At 46.4% G+C, this 19,515-nt stretch overlaps 1 protein-coding gene across 2 annotated transcripts in view; it reads left to right on the top strand.

Annotated features, from left to right (window-relative positions):
• The first annotated feature begins 619 nt into the window (after positions 1-619).
• Rnf152 (ring finger protein 152) overlaps positions 620-19,515 on the top strand; it is a 70,723-nt gene continuing 51,827 nt past the window's right edge. Inside the window, exon 1 of one of the 2 annotated variants that reach the window (XM_076836646.2) lies at positions 620-753. The gene's annotated coding sequence lies outside the window, so the exon portion shown is untranslated. Of the gene's footprint in view, positions 754-6,269; positions 6,342-19,515 lie in introns of those variants that run through there. The other variant, XM_076836647.2, reaches the window with a different exon arrangement.

Here is a 19,515-nt window from a genome sequence, read left to right on the forward strand (position 1 = left end):
GCCCTGACAAGGCTACGTGAACTTTTAGGGGTAGTCAAAAACTAGCTGCGGTGACACGGATCCTGGGCGGTTTCTGCAAACGCGACGATCTAAGCTGCTTCCTCCCACGGTGGGTAGGGAGCCCCAGCCTGGGCCCTCCCGGCGGCCGCGGCCCCCACTTTGACCCGCCCTCGCTGCCCACCGCGCTAGGCCTCCTTTCACACCTGATTCAGGCTCCGGCGCGGGGAAAAGGCAACGTCCAGGTGCTGATCGGGGGTGGGCACTTGGGGACCAGGTGCGGAGGGCACGTGAGGGAGCAGGCACCTCTCATCCGGGGGAGGTTCGGAGAAACCAGACCGACAGACTGAGGTCCCGGACAGGCGGATGGGTGGGGTGGGGGAGGAGGTGGAGCCGCCGGGGAGGGGCGGTGCCGCGGGAGCCGAGCCCAGCCTCCCGCCCCCACCCCCTTCGGTGTCTCAGTGTCGGCGGTGACACAAAAAGCTCCCGCTCGGTGCCGAGCGCCTGGCGGCGGTGTCCGACCGGGGACGCGGAGGGCGGCCGGGCAGGTGGGGCGCCGCCCGAAGGGCCGGGCGGAGAGCTGGGCTGCAGGCGCCGCCGCCGCGCTGCCCGCGCCGCCCCGCAGCCCGCCGCGGGAGGAGCGGGCGGCCGCCGGCCCGCGGCGCGCGTCTGGCTGAGCGGGGCGGGCGCGCCGGGACCACCCAGCGATGCTGCCGCCGCCTGTGTAGCGAGCGCCCGAGCGCGCTGCGGAGAAAGGTCAGTGAGTTTCGGTTTGTTTCTGTGCCCAGGACACCTCCCGGCTCGGGCGCGGAAGGAGAGGGGCGCGAAGGGATGTCTGCGCCCCCACGGCGGCTGCAGGGAGGCGCGAAAGGGCAGCTGCCGCCTGGTGTGTTGGGGGTGGGTACCCTTTGGACAGTGAATGGGGTGGCGGGCCTGCTGGAGTCCTGGGGGAGGGAACACGGGGTCCCGCGGGGTGCGGGGGCGGTGGTCCCGGGAGTTGCGTTTCTCCCCAGCGCTGGCCGAGTTGGGCGCGCGGCTGGGGCGGGAGAGCGGCGCTGGCGGCGGCTCCGCGGAGTCCTCGGATGCCCCCTGGAGCTCCGGTTCCAGGGAGCTCGCCTCGGGCTTGCGCCGCGCGCCCTCGCTGAGCCCCCAGCCCGCACACGCCCCCGCTGGACCCCTCCCAGTCCCCTAGCCGGGCGCTTTCCCCACCCTTAGAAGTTGCCCGAGGGCCCCTCCTGGGGAAAAAAGGGTGCGGCGGCGGGCCAAACGTTGGGGGTCTTTTGTGCGGACTACAGACGCCTGGGGCGCTTGCTCCTGGAAGGACAGCGGCAGGACAAAGCAGGATGGACTCGAGGGGTGCTGCTGGAGCAGCGGCGGTCCCCGATCCCGCTTATGGTGGGGATGTAGTGTGGAGGGGGGGGAGCGCTGCACGGGTTTGGAAGGAGTAGAGAAATCAGCAAAACAGTTGACAGTGACTTGATGAGGTGGCGGACAGGGGCAAACCAAAAAAGGATGCTTGCGAATGCTGCGCTGGTGTGTCTGGGCGGGTGACCAGGCGTCCCGCATTCCCATATGACCGGGTGTACCTAGTGTCTGTTGCTCGCGTATCTTTGCCCCTAGATGGTATTCTCCACCTCTCGGATTCCTCTCTTTCTGAGGGATTACTGTCGCTAGTATAGGCTGTACCACAGGAGAACTTGGGGGCGGGGGAGGCTGCGGAGGAGGGGGTGGTTATTTATCCTAGAGAGACAATTAGGATCTGTTATACCCCCTCCTCTCCCCGCCAGTCCTCCACTCCTCCGCCGCTTTCTCCCAGGACACCCAGTCCGAGACACGGCTGGCTGGGGAGGGTGCCTGATTTCTTTCTGTGCTGCGCGTATCTAACCCTTACTGCATGTATTTCACTGCAGGCTGAACAAAGCTCAGTCTCAATTGTGCTTTCTGCTTGTCAGCCTCTTGCCTCCCAAATGCGTACCATTTTCACTTGATGTCATCACGCAGAAGGGGGTGAAAGGGACTCGGTGACAGATTCAGGTAACCCCCAGTAATTTGGGTAGCTGCCTGGGTGTCTCTGGGTCATTTGGGCCCACGGTGCTGACACAGGGCTGCTTGGTGGTTTCTGCATCAGCATCGTTCTCCTCTGTGTGAAGGCGTGGGGGCTGCAGAAACCTTTGCTTCAGAGGAATAAATTGGAAATGACTTCCTACCTTCCTTTTGAAAAAGTCATTGGGGGAAAGGATGCTTTGGGGGTTGTATATTCCACCTGGTTGATGGGAATTTTGATACTGTCAGTACATAGGCAGTGGTATCTGCATGTGGGGGTTGGATAGAAGATAGTGTTCTTATCTATGGTAATTTATTTTTACTTCAGTTTATAGGTGGGTATCTTTGATTGGAAAGGTGTCATGGTAAGGCTGATATTGTTACGACCGATTATAAATTTGACCACGGCTCAATTAGGGCATTGGCCAAATGCAGTGACCTTCTTATGAAATAATGCCTTTTCCCCATCCCTTCATTGTAAGAGTATTTGCAAAATCAAGACAGCCAGTTGGTAGTAAGTTGCTGGGAGGTGTAGTGAGGGTTGTTGGGGGGACCAGAAAGAACAGAAAAAATGGAGCTTTAGTGAAGTTTCCATTTATGTAGCCATGAACCATTAGACTCTCATTCTGCATTTTATCTTTAGGTTTTTGGTTCTTTTCCAAAAACTGGCCTGTTCCTGTTCTTTTCTTTCCAAGGATAGTTCTGTTTTGGTGTCAACCTAACCAGATTTGGGGTTATCTTGATAAAGTGCAATGAAATGTAACCTTCAGACTTATCGGGCACCTTGGCATTGGCATTCTCTCCTAGAGGGCAGAGCTCTGCGCATCCCACACAAGTAGCAGGGAATAAGAATGGTCATGGAAATGCATCTAGGGTTTTCTTATAAAAAGACAGATTGCTGAGGGCCAAAGGCTACTGGAGTGCCTTTTTGCAGTGTAGCAGCAGCAGAACAGCAAGTTCCCTTTACCCGCCCTCCCTCAATCCCTTGAAAAATAAAGTTTAACACTTGACAGATTTATCATTCACCTCTAAGGTAGTTTGGTTTTGAAAGGTGACTTTATAAACAGAGTGACACTAGCATTTATCCTCCCCCTCAAAGCACTCGGAGAAGCAGATGAGTTACCCAGTCCCAGCTGAAACAAAGGCCAATGCTTTGGAAAGATGAGATTAGTAATATGGTGCTAGGATCGAGGTAATTTGACAAGTGATTTTTTTATGTCAGCAATAATGCACCGTGTGTACTGTGTTGCTGCAAGAATAAAACCCACATGATGGGATAACAGGGAATGTAATAATGCAGTAGAAACAAGGGTGTGGTTTCTTTTTAAATAGAAAAAATAAATACCTCATACACAAAATTCCACATGGGAAAATAGCTGCCTGCACATGTAAATGCTTGCCTAAGAACAAAGATAGCCACAGTGCAATGTTAGGTTTCATTGTAGTTTTAAATGATGTACAGTGATAAATCATAATAAAGTGTTGTATTGATGCTTATTTTTTTTTTTTTTTAAGAAGGAGGCTCCCCACCCCCAGACGTCTGCCGTGGTGTGTTTAGGGTTAGGTTGGAGGAGCACAGGAAATATTGGCTAAACCTTTGGCTCCTGTGCCTTACTGTAATATGAATCTACTCATTCACCAGGTGTTTATTGGGCATCTGATAGATAATGGGCTCTGTGAGAGGTGCCAAAGGATGGGGGTGAGGGGCAGAGGTACGAAAATGAATCACCTTCAGGGAGCTTGTAGGAAGATGGAGAAATGGAACTGGATAGTGATTAGGTTCTGGGGAAGCTAGAGGGATGAATGGAGTGGAACTGGACTTCTGAGAAGGAGACTGTGCTCCACTGGCCTCTATCTCATTCCCTCTCACTGGGGAACTCTTCTCCCTAGATGGCTGAGACTGTAGTCAGAAGTGTCCTTTTCTTCAGGGTCTTCGAGCTTTCCAGCTGAATCCCACAGGAACGGCTAGGCTCCACCGTGGTTGGGAGCCCATTGTGTTTTCTTTTTCCTTCAGAGGGGTCTGAACCTGTCTGGGCACCCTCCCCATTTTGAGATATGATACCATCTCTGCTCTACTTAAATTTTGAAACATGTTCTGCTTCTCTGTATTATCAGATTTTTAGAAAACAGATTGGGGGGTTCCTCTTATTATTATTATTTTTTGAACAGTGATGTGTGAGCAGGAGAGCTCAGTTAAGCTGCAGAAACACCTCCAAATCTCAGCATTAAACACAGTTTCTGTCTTTCCCATTCTGTTTCCAGAGTGGTTGGCAGGTGGGTCCTGCTCACTGTAGTCACTCAAGGACCAAACTGCTGAAGGCTAAGCGTGTTGGGCTTGGGCAGTCACTGCAGCCCTGGGAAGGAGATGCAGCAGGGCGTCACTCTGGCAGTTATGTGATCCCACCCAGAAGTGAGTGGCACTGCTCCAGCCCAACACCTGTTATAGGACCACACTGAACCACGGTTCAATATTTCTTGCTTGGCAAAGAGGAGAATAGGATACACGTAGCAGTGCTAGTGACTTTCATAGTGATCTGGCCCCAAAGAGGCTCTAAAATGTATTCCACAGGGCCCAGCTTAGTGCTTGGAGGCATCGGGTGTTCTACAAGCAATACGTTCACGTGGTATATATTAACATGATTGTTAGTAATCTCCTCCCTTTTGCCTTTGAAGTAGTAGGCCACTAGGTATTTCCAAGGCAGATGCTGGTAGGTTGTATGCCTAGTGTTATATAATAGAGAAGTGTCATGTACAGACTTTCTGTCCCTTACCATCTGCTTCTCATCTAAGACTTCCTGACTTTCTTTGGAACAGCCCAAGGTAGGAAAAAAGTGTCAAGCCTGGAGTCTCCCAGGAGGTGGCCTCCACAGCAAAGACCACAGGGCAACAGATGAGACTAGAGGGGGCTGGGTTGGGTTTAGGGTAACCGTGGGTCATCTTGTTAGTTTGACATTTAGAAGACAATTTGAACAAGAGGCCTTTTCTAGTTATAGGACCAATAGCACACCTAGAGAGTTCTGGGTCATTTATGGATTTGTCCGACACCACGTTGGCTATGAGGGTGGTAAGTTTTAAAGACTTCCTTCCCGTACTCCTCTAGAAAGAGTCAGGTGCTGTGGAAGTAGGCATTGCCAGGAGTGGGTCAGGCATCTGGCAGCTCGTAGAGAGAGAATGCTTTGGGAGAGCTGGTCACTTAAATATCTTTGTTCACATTGAATGAGTGCATGCATAGGTTAGAATATTTAAGATTTCTTAAGTTCTTTAAGCAGGTGCCTGGAATTGAACAGGATAATATTGCTTCTGGCTCAGTAATCACCTTGGTGAAGTCATTTTTATAGGTAACTCTCTAACTAGAAGCAACACGGTAAACTGACCAAGTTGGCCTCTGAGTCCCAGTGACTGAGGGGACAGCAGTATTAATTGAAGGATGCAGAGGCCACCCTCTGGTTCAGCTTCGTTTGTGTGATAAGATATTGCACTCAAAGGGCTTCTGAGCTGGGAGAAACAGGCAAGACCGTCCAAGAACCACTGCAGAGTGCTGGGGCTGGACTCAGGGTGAGCACAGACTAAGGCAAGAGGAAAAGGAGACCCCAGGGACTGCTCTTGAAGTATATTTGGGAAGCTCCAAAATTCACTTCTATATTTTGTGTGGCCTCTGAGTCTCTACCTCCTGAATGTCATGCCGAAGCTGTCCGTTCAGGTAGAGGGCACTTGTGGCATTGAATGTGGTCCCTGGTGCGGCCTGCCGCAACATTGCAGCAACTGAAAAAGAGGAAGGATTAGTTTTTCTGCTCCTTCCCCCTGTGGCTTTGCCAGTTACACCCTGTGTATCCCAGCAGTCTGCCTCCTTAATGGAAATCACAGTTTGGATAAAATAAGTCCTTGTTATATGTTCAGAGTTTCTCTGTTTCTGGTTGACTCACTGTCATTGCAGGATCTAAAGAGAGGCCTCAGAGGGAGTGCCGGCCTGCCATCTCTCTTGGATGAGTCTCAAGGCCATGGTTTTTGGACCTAGACTTCGTGTGGATGTTGAAGCCCCAGCAGTGTATTTTTTTCTGGAGTGGTGGGGGCTGTTTGTGACCCACTGAGAATGGAAGGGATGAATTGGAAAAGAGAGCTTACTTACCACTGATGTGTTGGTTCCTGCAAAAATAAAACTCTGTGCAAATATTCTGGGTGATAAAACCTACTGTAACATCACACAGGTTTCCTGGGGATCGGACCTTTGCGCAGAGAAGGAGTCAGTCCAATGAAGATGGGCCACTGGTGGGAGCAAAGGAGTCACAAAGTAGAATCTCCAGGTGCTGTTTTCCATGATTCTGTTTCTACTCCCCCTTCCCATCTCATTCTCACCTACCAGGGAAATGTAACTTTGCTGGCCCAGTTTCCATGTCAGATAATGATACTGACCCGACTTTTCACCCAGGTTCAACAAGAATTGATGAGATTTTCCTAAGAGCTTTTATAGACCTCTAAAAAAGGGGAGCTTTGTTGTTAATGTCGCTATTTTTCTTGTTAACAGATTCACTGTCCATCCTTTATCAGTTTCCACGTCCCCTTGATTTCCATCTCCACTGCCACATCCTAGCTAAGAACCTTACTTCTTCCTGGGCCATTACAGTGGACATCCACACCCCCGACTTTCCCACCCCCTTTGCCACTCTTAGACCTGGAGTCTGTTTAAATGGTCATTCCGTCCCTGGATAACCTTTGGTGCCTCCAGGATTTGATTAAACTTCTTTCCAATCTTGACTTTTTCTCTGCCTGACTTTAAAACTCCACATTAGCTGGGATGGTTAATCCACTGTTAGCCCCAAATGCTTTGCATAACCCTTGTCTTAGTTCTAGCGCCTTCTGTGACCTAAAATGTCATCTTTCCTCTTCTCCTTCCATCCTGTTGTTAAAGACTCAATCCAGCTTTTAACTCTTCTCAAACAATTAATTAACTTGAATGCTTAGCCCTTAGCAATCCTTTATTACTCTCTGACAAAATTGCTTCCATTTAATTTCACTCAACATTCGTTCAGTTCATTCATTCATCTCATTCATTCATTCTACAAAGGACACTTGTCATAGAATAGATTGTCTTATAAAATTCCCTAAGGTTGTAGTGTCTTTCTGTTTAACTGCAAAGAAAAGAAACTAATTCAAGCAGTTCACATAAGGGGAGGTGTCTTGAAAAGACATCCTGGGACACTTTTGTCCTCAAGTCACACATCCCAGGAGTCTCAGTGCCTGGGAGCCTTTCAGCCATTGCTCCTCTGGTACCTCCCTAGCTGGGGGAGAGGGTTAGGGGTACAGCAGTCCTTCAGGCAGGAACACACGTTGCAGTCGAGACCTGGAGGATCTCAGTTCCCTCCTGAGCTCCTTCAAGATGACAACTGGATGAGGTTTGACTCTGTTTTGTATTTGCTACCGTGTTTATGCACAGGAGGGGCTCAATAAATAATCATTGAGGAGTCTTTGACAGCACAGAAAATGATTTTGACCTACTGTGACAAAGGGATGAGAGACACTTTAGGTCTATTTCTTTTCTTTCTTTATTTGTAGGATCAGTCCTGGGTTCAATTCCCAGGACTCTTTTATTTTTATTTTGAGAAAGGGTTTCCCTAAGTTTCCCAGGCTGGCCTTGAACTTGCAGTCCTCCTGCTTAGCCTCCCTAGTAGCTAGGATTACAGATGTGCATCACTGGGCCTGGCTGGTCTAAAGTCTTAAGAAAAGTTAAGAAGAGAGAAACTTAACTTTTAAGAGCTTCCTCTGCTCACATTAACAATGATTAAATCTTGAATCAAATTTGAGTTTCAAGGCTTCAGCGCACACACAATGGTTGGAAGAAGAAGGTTCTCATTGAAGGTCATTCTAACAAATGAGTTGTTGCTGACAGTCTGTTTTTCAACTTCTGTTGAAAAAAGAAAGAAAGAAAAAGAAAAATCCTCAATCCTCCAATCTTCCTTGGTTACATTTTTCAGATTAGAATTTGCATCCCCACCAGGTCACCCCACAGTCTAACAGAGCAGACTGCTGTGGTGACACTTGATATGACCAGGTGACGGCTAAAACTACCCCATCTCCCCTTGGGATTACTCCATGGGCATCAATATTTTTGTGAGACACATTTATTCACCTCTTTGATTTTGAAATACTCATTCATATGATACTCTTATTTTACGCTCAAAACATTTGATCATTATGGACAGTGTTATTATGAAAGAGGGAAATATGTCTAGCTTCTTGGAGAAAACAGCTAGGAATACATTAATGCTAAAAACATTCCCAGTTTGAAGGATAGTGAATAGAGCTGAGATAAACGTCTCAAAAACAGTCTTTGGCATGATGTTCTTTTGCAGTTATGTCGCTCTGGGGTAGATTTGCAAATTGCTTCCTTGCAGGCTACTAATATGAGATTAAAAGTGCCAGAGAGCTTGTGAATAAATCTTCATACTTTGGAGAATTTGCCTCTTTGTTTCATGAAGCAAAGGATTACTGTCACTTCAGGTGAGTAGTGGATAATTCAACCATGGAGGGAGAGTCAGCCTTAACTGAGGTGAATACCCCTCCATCTAATCCTGCTCCATGATACTGATATTCTAGGAACCTAAAGTTGGGAACCTTATGTTCACCTATGGTGGTAGGTAAAATAACATTTGAAAAACTGAGCGTCGATGAATAAGCCACATTTGTTATGCTTTATGCTTTGAATATATCCTTTGCTGCTCTAAAACAGACATGCTTTTTTTTCTCCTTCCTGACCCCCCCCCTCCCCCCGCCAAGCCCCAGTCTTCTCCATCCTAATCTTTCCTTCCTAATCTCAGGAAGACTCCTCTGAATTACCTCTTACAAAACCTCCTGTTGCCCTTGATGGGCAGAACCCCAGCCTCTGGGACAGAAGTTCTCTGTGTTTCTCCTTTGCTAGCAAAGCAATAAAACTTTTCACTTTTTCTCAGAACCTTGTCTTCATTATTGGATTGGCATTGGGGTCGAGGAGGACTGAGCTTTTCATAACATACTGAGTAAACAGTTGCATTTGAATATCAAGTGCCCGGCATAATCTAACAAAATCCCCTTGCCATAGATGAACGTATGTATGTAAATAAATTTATTTATTTTTTGTAATGGCAAAGCTAAAATGGGAGAGAACAAAAGAAATGTATCTGATACTTTCCTCTCAAGTTTTTATTTCCTTACCTTATAGTTTACTTGCTTCTGTCAGTTGAGTGGTTAAAAACATGGAATTGTAAAAAATGAGATAGCTTTGGGTTTAAATCTCAGCTCTGCCATATGATTTTTAAGTAAATAGGGTCTGACCGAGCCTCGGTTTCTTCATCTACAAAATGAGGGAGAATCGACCTCAGTGAGTTCATTGTGATAATAAAAGTTAATTTACATCTGTGTTTAGTGAATGACCCCACGCATCCTAAGCACGAGGTAAATTGCAGCTACCAGTAACTGTGTGCAGTTCTGGAAATATCTGGATGACTAGGCCTGGTCTAACCTGAAGAATCCTTTAAGCTAGCCAAGGAGGTGACCACATCTAAATAATCATAGCCTTCAGTGTTTATATGGGGATTTATTTTGTATGTCATTGTTATTGAAGCCTTTTCATTGGAAAATCTCTGTGAAGCTTTGCTTAAATGGCTGGAGTTTAAAATGATAGTCCTTTCAAGAGGAAGCGGGAAGAAGCCTGAGGCAATGAGTCTGAGATTTGGAGAAAGCCTGGAGGCAGCTTGGACTGGTCTCAAGGAAACTGACTCCTTTCTCCTATGGCCGCACTCTTCCTTGGCCAAGTGAAGGACATCCTGTAATAGACTCCCCCTTTCCAAGGGTCTGTTTTTGTGGGAGTAGGGTAAGCCCCAAATTTACTTATGACCAAGGGGATACTTAGTGATGGAACTTTCCATTTTATAGTTTGTCTGTCTGTCTATCTATCTATCTATCTATCTATTATGTATCTATCCATCCATCCATCCCAGGGATTGAACTTGGGGAGGCTTACCCACTGAGCCACATTCCCAGCCCTTTTTTATTTTTTGTTTTGAGACAGACTCTCACTAAGTTGATTAGGGCCTTGCTAAATTGCTGAGGCTGACTTTGAACTTGGGATCCTCCTGCCTCAGCCTCCTGAGCTGCTGGGATTACAGGCCTGCGCCACCATGCCCGGTGGGACTTGATGTTTTTTAAAACCAGAACAGCTCCAGGAAGGGTGGCTGAGTTGGCCCACCTCACCTAGGGATCCTGTCTTGTTCTGTCATCATTGCTTGGCATGGGAAGCAGGTGGACATTTAATACCTTCAGAGATAAAGACCTCCTAAGAGAGGGCAGGAGAGAAGGGGTCAGGATAAAACAATCTTTTTGTTTATGAGTCCACATTTGGAATGGGACCTTTCTTAAGACAACAACTAGCCTATACACTAAGTGTGCAGTAGGAATGTACAGGGGATGAGATGCTTTAGTGGGTCCCGTTAAGCAGCAGTAAGTCGCTTGCTTGGCAGGGCTGTTGTGCAGGGCTTGGCATGCAGTAGGTACTCAAAGAGGACTTGTTGGAATCAATTCATTCTTCAAAAGTAACTTGGAGGCTGCACAGGGAAGTGGGAGGGGCCTCTGAGACCCGAATTCCAGTCTAGGCTGGGTTGCTGGTCACTGTCTGGTTTGGACAAGTTTGGGCCTTAGTCTTTCAGGGACCTGGCCTAGCTGATTTGAAGACAAGTCTAGATACACTCCGGATTTCCTCTTGCACTGGTATCTGGAGTGTGTTTGTGGATGAACTTGTGCTCTTTCTTTTTCTCCTTGGTGGAACCACACAGTGCTGGCAGACGAATGGCTTTGTCTTTTGTTCACAGCTACGATGCTTCTGAAACCTGCGCATGCTGTCAGCATGATGGTAGTGTGGGCTGGCCTGGGGGCACTGTGTGCACAGTACCTAGTGTTTTCTTCCCAGAGATTCTAGAGGAATTTCCTGCTGAGTCTGTTATACCAAGTGGGGATAAGGAGGGACCCAGACCTGGCTCCACATTATAGCAGGGAGGTGTCTGCGGAGGGGGATTGATGGAAACCGTTCAGGCAGGCCCTCAGAGGAGCCAGATTCTTTAGTATTTAACTGATGCCTCCAATGATAACCCTTTGCATTCTTTTCCTCCTTGGGAAATGAAACCGTTTAGCCAGGGCTATTGTGTTGTTGCAGGCAAAACCTGCAGCAAATTGCCAGCAACTGCAATTCATTTGTTGGTTGCCAGTTCTGTAACTCATGCACACAGCCGTGGAGATAACTGTGAGACGTTTATGTCATCCCTCTCTCATGTGCTCATTGGGCACACGGAGACACTGTGTTCAGTATGTTGCTGACCAGTCAGATTTCATCACAGTCTATAACTTTACCTATGAAAAAGGTAAATAGCTTGTCTATGGAAGAGGAACCTTTTAGGTAAACAATGAATTTAGTAAATTGCTTTTATTTCTAAACACAACATTGTTCAATAAGTTCAAAGAGTTAGCATTTCTCTGTAGTCAGTAATTTCCTTTTCTTTCCAACAGTGGAGTCAGATCTATTAAAATAATGGTCCATACACCTTTGGGTTTATTAAAAACATAATAAATAAGGGTTTTGAGAGCTTGTATCCCAAAGCAGTCACACTACCCTATGAGATGCTTTTTAATTTATGAGGAAGAATGTCTTGATGAAGGAAAAAAGAAGCTGGATTCCTGTAATCCCAGTGACTTGGGAGGCTGAGACAGGAGGGTTGCAAGTGTGAGGCCAGGCTCTGCAACTTAGTGAGACTCTATCTCAAAATAAAATAAAACACTGGGGGTGTAGCTCAGTGGTAGAATGTTTGCCTTGCATGTGCAAAGGCCCTGGGTTCAATTCCCAGTATTGGGGGAAAAAATTAAAAACAAAGGAAAAAAGAATCTTTCAGTTTTTCACAGCCTATTTCACCTGATTTGTGGAGCCTGTCCAAAAGGATGTGGCTATCCACAGACAGTTTAGATTCCTTGTAAATTAGGAGGACAGTGATGATCAATTTTGCAGTGTAAACCTGATTCAGCCTCGTTCTAGTTATCTCTTTCATTTGATTCTGTCTTTGACTCTTTCCAAGGACAGTACCCTCAGATCCTGCCACCCCTCTTAGTCAAGGTGAATGTGATTTCACTTAGGCCCAAATCCTGCCTGACCTGGATGTCCCACCTCATCGTGCTGGGAAGCAGTTGGGAGCAGCTCACTGGCCTGCAAGTTCCTGAGCCTGCGTCCCTCATTTTATTGCTCCCTCGAGATTCTGACTTGTAAAGAAACAAATTTCTTCCTTTTATGAGGCCTTTTAGTGCCAGGTGACTGGTGTTGTTCGATATAATCTATAGCACTTAATAGCTAAAGACACTTTGTTTTCCCAAAGCTGATCACAGTGGAAACAAGGAACCTAGAGACAGTGATTGGAGGGAGGAAGAGTGGGGGAAGGGAAGGAGGGTGAAGAATTGTATAGGAGTGTGGTATTTTTAAAGTTCACTTTTAGCTTTAAAATTAGGAATGACTGCTGTTACGTGGTGATGCTGGCTTCATAAATAGAAGCATCTTGCTCAGAGCAAATTGAGGTTGCTCCTTAGTAATGTTCTAGAATGACATGGAAGGTCCTACAGTAGTCTTTATAACACCCGAGAGAAATTTGGGGAAGGGGATAAGGAGATAACTGTGGTGCCAATATAATAGACAGTGTTTATCATGTGCTTCAGGGTCTTGAGCACATCAGCTGTGCAGAATGTGGAAAGACCAGGTGGCTTGGCCCAGGTGAAGCTGCGGGTTTAAGCTGATAGTGAAACTTTAAAAAGTTTAGGCGGGATCTGACATGTTGGCCTGTCTTTGGGGAAAAAGGTGGATGGTTTTGGTCACTCATCTTCCTGAATCTGGTTGATACTGACTTGGAGCAGCTTGGTTTGAAAGCATTGGTGTGCTTTTGGGTGGTTTGCAGGGATTCTGCTATTCCCTGTGCTTTGCCCTGGGCCCACTGACTTAGGCCTCTGTGAAGTCTGGTAGCCGTGGACTGTTCTGGAAAGGCCACTTGACTGGAAGCCCGTGTATGTCCTGTTAGAGATTCCTTCAGATGCTGGGAGCTATGACTTCTATGAACACTCTGCTAAAAGACTATTTGAACAAGATAGCATCTTTACAACTCTCCTCCTTTAGTCATTGTTTTTCACCTCTAGTAGAAAGTGGAATAAATCCTGTCCTTTCACATCCCCATTCCTTTGTTCATGCCGTTCCCTCTTCCTGGAACACCGGCTCTCCCTGCCCTTCCAGTGTGCAGGTGGGGGGCTGTGGTCTGAGCCTCCTCCAAGGCTTCAGTCGCCTCTCACGGGCCTCTGGGGCCTCCCCTGCTCCCACAGGCAGAATTATTTTCCTTCCATTTACTCTTTTTGGTCCCACTTCCCCCTGCGTGTGGTAATTCTGCATGTGATTGTTTCCTCTGCTTCCCTGTGAGTTCTCTGACAGTTGGGATCTCGGCTTGTTAAGAGTTTGGATGAAGGAAGGAAGGAACAAACAGAAGAATGAGTAACTGTTGACCTGGGATTGGTGACCATGTAGGTTAGTAGGAGGTGACAGAAGAGCTGGGCATGAACATGTTATATAACGTAGCAGAGACTGGCTGGATGCTCACCAAAATCTCAGCATGTTAACATTGGGGCTGGGTGATTCTTTGTTGTGGGAAGGCTGACCTGTGCCCTGTGGGATATTGAGTCTCATTCTGGACTCTACCCACTAGATTCCTCTTGCCCTAGTTGGACAATCAGAGATGTCTCCAGACATTGCCAAATGTCACTTAGGAGGTGAAATCACCCCCAGTTGACAGGCACCGAGCCAGACCCGTTTCTGCATCTGGGTGGGGCCGTCTGACCTATTGTCACCCGTGGGATGTATGTGGAACAAGAGGCAGTTTAGAGTGGATGGCTTTTCATGCTTGTTCTCCTTCAGATCTGCTTTCCAGCTGTGTATGGGTGGGGGATCTGGGGGATCTCCTAAGACACAACATGGATGAGGCCTGGGACCCTGGGTGACCACGTGGAGCAGAACCTCTTTTATCAAGCTGCATCCGAATGCAGTGTGAGGAAGAGATGAACCATTCTTGTATTAGGCCACTGAACCTTCGGAGTGTTCACGTTAGCAGCCAGTCTACCCTGACTAACTTTGACTGACACTTGGGATAAAGTGACGATGCTAGTCAGCTTTTCATTGCTGTGGCCCAAGCACCTGATGTGAACAACTTAAAGAGGAAAGATTTATTTTGGCTCCTGGTGTCAGAGGTCTCAGTTCATAGTCAGCTGGCTCCATTGCAGAACATGGAAGAGGAAGAGTGTGGCAAGGGAATGCCGCTCAGTTCATAGCAAGCAAGAAAGCAGAGAGAGAGAGAGAGAGAGCGAGCGAGCATGTGTATAAACCGTGCAAAAGAGAGTAAGGGGCCAGGGACAAGAGGAACACTTCCAGGGCATGCCCCAGTGACCTGTTTCCTCCAACTAGGCACTACCTCTTAGTTCCCACGGCGTCCCCATAGTCCCTTCAACCATAGTAGATGAATCCTTTGAGATTCTGAGCCCTCATGATGCAGTCGCTTCCAAGGCCCCACTTCTAAAACTCACTGCACTGGGAACCAAGCCTTCAGCACATGTACCTTTGGGGAAGATTCCAGATCTGAGTCAGAACAGAGCCCTAGATGAAGCAGCCATGCTAGTATTTCAGATATAAGGAAAGCTAGGGATTCCAGCCATGAAAGGACAAAGAACAGATTGTTCTTGTAGAGCATCCATGTTATCACTGTATTTCTTATAATTTCCATATTGTATAAAAATTAAGACAAAAATGATAAAATGTGAATTTGTTATTCCTAACACTAATAATTTTGACATGTGAATAACAAGCACCTATGAGCTTTTAATATTTTTAATAAAAAGCAGTAAAACATATGAGCAGTTTTTATTTTACTGTGTATAGGAGTGAGTGGCACAGGATCAAGTGGAGATATTTGTGGCAATGTATGTTCAATACATTTTAACATTTTTCTGGGAAAATAACAGATGTTGATACCCTGAAGCCACAGCTGTTTCCTACACCATTAATAAATAAATCACTGTAGGATGTGATGGTCTTTGAAACGGACTCTTACATGCTTAGTCCAGCTGAATGCTGTGGATTAGTGTCCTTTAAAAAGACTGAACAGAAAAGCTTGCTTATCAGACTAAATTCAGTGTACAGTTCTAGATTTCTTTTTGCAACAAATAGTTGTATTTGTGGTGTGTCTATGCAGAGCCACTGACCAAAATGCATAAATCAAATGGTTTCCTTTGGTGCCCATCTGGATGATGACAGCAGAGCTCTTTGTGGGGGACAATGGCTGTTTGTGGATGATCCCTCCCAAGGCTGAATGCTGTGCATCGGGCTCCCTGGTCTCCTGGGCCTGCTCTGTACACAGGGCATTTAGCACATGGTGCACAGGGCCACCCAGCGCACAGGGTCACCCAGTGCATTTCACAGTGCATTTCAGTCCAAAGCCCTGCCAGGAAAGAGAGTGAGTGTGGCTCTACAATAATAAGATGGTAATGTCACAGGTAAAACCCTGCTAGGCATCTCACCTACCACATATTTGATTCTAGAGGTATTTTCCCCCAATATAAAACATTTTCATGACGTTACAAATAAGAATAGCTAAAACTTAGGACACCAGTTATATGTAGGGCCCAAAGTGCCTTTTGGATATGGTGTCTTCAGTGGTACTGGTTGACTGAAGACTATATCATCAAGAAATTCTTCTTTGTGTATCCTGACTACATCTTGGTAGCTGAAGCTTGTATCTGTGCCGTCAGAAGTCCAATATCTCAGTTCATTTATCACCAATGGTTTAGTTTTATGTGTCTACTGTGCCAGACAAATTGATTTGGTGGGGAGGAGGGTGCTGAGGATGGAGCCTAGGGCCCCAAGCACACTAAGCAGGCGTTACCACTGAGCTGCACCCCAGCTCAGCTATCTTGATTAAAACTTCTAGTCACTTAGGGTGCTGCTAAAATGTGGCAGCAAGCAAGCTGCAGCATTGGAGCAAAGATCTGTGTACTTGGGCCGTTGGTTTCATTTAAGATGTTAGGGTATGGGGCTGGGGTTGAGCGCTTGCCTAGCACATGTGAGGCGCTGGGTTCCATCTTCAGCACCACATAAAAATAAATAAGTAAAATAAAGGTGTGATAAACTAAAAAACTAAAAAAACTTTAAAAAAAAAAAGATGTTAGGTATGTTTCAGGAACTGAAGTAATGCTCAACCCAAAATGAGTATAACAGTAGCAGAAATATGAAATCAGTTTTTTTTAAAAAAAATTTCTAAAATTGAATTAGATAAAATTCAGTATGTGTGGTTTGAGGAGTGATCATGAGTGTACAGAATGAAACTCCGCTCATCAGAGTAGATATGGGAAATACTCAGGGGGAGGCAGGAGCTTTAATTTTCCTTTTGTGAGGTTTATTTACTAATAAAATCTCAGCAGCACCAGCTTCATAAAACTCTCAGCAGTGAGTACCAGTTAGGATCTGCCATCCAGGACTCAGCCTGTTCCATTTTCTTAGAAAACAAGGCCCCTTTCCTTGAGTCATTGAGAGAGATGTTTTATTCCCCCAGATGATACGTTAGGGTGGACTGATGTTCAGAGCTGACTTTTGAATAATCAGAGTTCATTATGCGGAAGAAAAAGAAGCCAGGGGTAACAGTAGTTTTAAAGTATGGAGATAGCAAAATTTGGAGTCAAATATTAAATATCTTTAGTGTTTGTGCTTTTGTAAGTTAAAAAAAAAAAATACTAACAGGGACTTGGTTACAACTAAAACCCAGAGCATTTTGTGAAGTTTTACTTGGTAAGTTACCCAGTTTATTTCTCACAATAATTTAGGAGTTGGTAGTTTTTTTTTTTTTTTTTAAGTACTGGGGATTGAATTCAGACCTGACCACTGAGCCACATCCCAGTCCTATTTTGCATTTTATTCAGAGACAGGGTCTCACTGAGTTGCTTAGTGCCTTGCTTTTGCTGAGGCTGGCTTTGTACTTAAGATCCTCCTGTCTCAGCCTCCCTAGCCTCTGGGATTACAGGTGTGAGCTACCATACCCGCCTAGGAGTCGGTTGTTTTTTTCCTTGTTTTTAGGGGTGAGCAAATTGAACACAGTAAACTTCAGTAGCTTGCTCAAGGTTGATCTGATAGCTGTCAAAACTGTGAAGGAGGGCTGGGGATGTGGCTCAAGCGGTAGCGCGCTCGCCTGGCATGCGTGCAGCCCAGGTTCGATCCTCAGCACCACATACAAACGAAGACATTGTGTCCACCAAGAACTAAATAAATAAATGTTAAAATTCTCTCTCTCTCTCTCTCTCTCTCTCTCTCTCTCTCTCTCTTCCTCTCCCTCTCCCTCTCTAAAAAAAAACACAAAAAAACTATGAAGGAAACCTAGATTGGACCAGTAGTAGCATGGACATGCTACTATACAGGGATCTCCCAAACTCTGCAGTAGTAGTCATAGAAAAGTACCAATAAGAAGAAGTTGCTATCAGAAACAAAATAAGTCAACGGTAATTTTCAGTAAGTATATGTTCACTATAAATGAGAACGTAGTATTAAAAAGGACATACTAAACATTTTGGAGTCTTAATTCCAGCCACTCTTTGCTATAATAATAATAGAGTTGTAATTAATTATCTTATTGTGATTATTTTGTTTCTTGACCAGAAATTCATCTGGAAATTATAGTGTAACAAATAACTGCCCAAGGGCAGGGGATGTAGCTCAGTGGTAGAGCCCTTGCCTAGCATGCACAAAGCCCTGGGTTCAGTCCCCAGAACTGCAGAAACAAAACTCAACAAAAGGTTATGAAAATCATGATGGTGGTCATTATACCAATGACATAATTGTGGAAGTAGAGAATAATGAGGTTATTCTGAGGGGAGCCTGCTTCTGTAGACTAGCGAGTGCTTCTCACATGTAGAACACACCAGCTGGGAAAGAGGCCTTATTATGGATTAGTGATACATCAGGGCAGTGGGTGGGGTTTCAGGAATATTTTGGAGATTAAAAATTGGACAGCCAGGGTTTATTCAGATTTTTTAGCTGTTATCAAGGTCACCTGCAATATTTTTGGCTCAGAGGGTGAGTTTTCCATCCCTAACCATTGTTCTGGGGAATTTCTGTGGGACAAGGAGTGACTTCAGCTATCAGCTTTGCTGTCCTTCTTGAGGTCTGCCTCACAAGGTGCTTCACTTTCTGCAGTAGGGAACTTACTGCCTCCCGAGCACATCGTTCCCATTTTATGGTTGGGAAAACTTGCAGCTAGGAGAGGTCCCTTGGCAGATCAAGGCCTGTGCAGCTTTGAGATGGGCCCTGAGTCATGTGGGCCCACCGGCCTGCAGAGAACCTGTGATTTTACCATCAGAGAGTCATTCATCTCTTGGTTGGTGGGAACAGCATGGAGTTTGGTCTCCTGATGAGCTGCTGGTGAATGCCTTCCCAGCAAGTGACCGTTGCGGAGCCTCTGCTCCCCATTTAGGATGAGGCCCGCGATGCGAATGTTGGAAGGTCCTGGCAAAGGTGAGTGCCCATACTTGCAGGTGCCCAGTGCTGTTTTGAGTGTCATTTTACTGAATTCTAGGAACAGTAGTCTAAGGTAGGAAGTGGAGGCAGCTCTCCCCCACCCCCGAAATGAAATGATGGGTCTGAGGTCACAGGAAGGTGTGTGGAAATTCCAACTCTGTGGAAATTGTCGCTTCCCTTCTTGTTTTCGTTTTTTCGCCCACAAGTCCTGTGCTGAAATGACAGGGTCTGTGGGAAGGTAACACCTCACCTCCATAAGGCTGTAATTATTTCAATAGGTATTGATCAAAAAGTAGCTGATTATGTGAATCAGATGTTGAAAAGCTCCTCTGGAGAGGGTGCAGGGTCTTGGGAGAATGACGCCCGGGATGGGGGTGTGGGCTCTAATGGAGCAGACGGGAACATTATCTCTGCAGAGAGGCTGTGCCAGGACTTGGGGATGGGGGCTGAGGGGCAAGGAGGGGATGGGCCTTGGAAGGAGGCAGGGAACTGAGAGAAGGTAGGGCATTGATTTCCCCCAAGCTTTTTGCCTTGGACTGGAACTGGCCCCTTCCTTGGGCTTCACTTTTTTCTTGGACCCAAAGAAGTGAGATCTACAAACCACGGTAGGAAAACAGAACTTGGTACTTTTTCTTTCTTGGTTTACCTTAAAAGAACTCTTGTGCTTCTCTCCATGTCTTAAAACGGGAGAGAGAGAGAGAGAGGAAAAAAAATATGTCTTGAAGCTAAACCAAAATGGGTGGAATTTGGGCCAAGATGCAAACACTGTAGTGGGCTTTGAGTCACTGAATTGGCAGGGATTTGGAGTCTCTTCTGTAGGGACAGACAGCAGGGGGGTGAGGTGACAGGCGTAGTCCCCCCTTTCTTCCTGGGGTGGGAGAAAACCA

Source organism: Callospermophilus lateralis, chromosome 17 (genome assembly GCF_048772815.1).
Source record: "Callospermophilus lateralis isolate mCalLat2 chromosome 17, mCalLat2.hap1, whole genome shotgun sequence".
NCBI lineage: Eukaryota > Metazoa > Chordata > Mammalia > Rodentia > Sciuridae > Callospermophilus > Callospermophilus lateralis.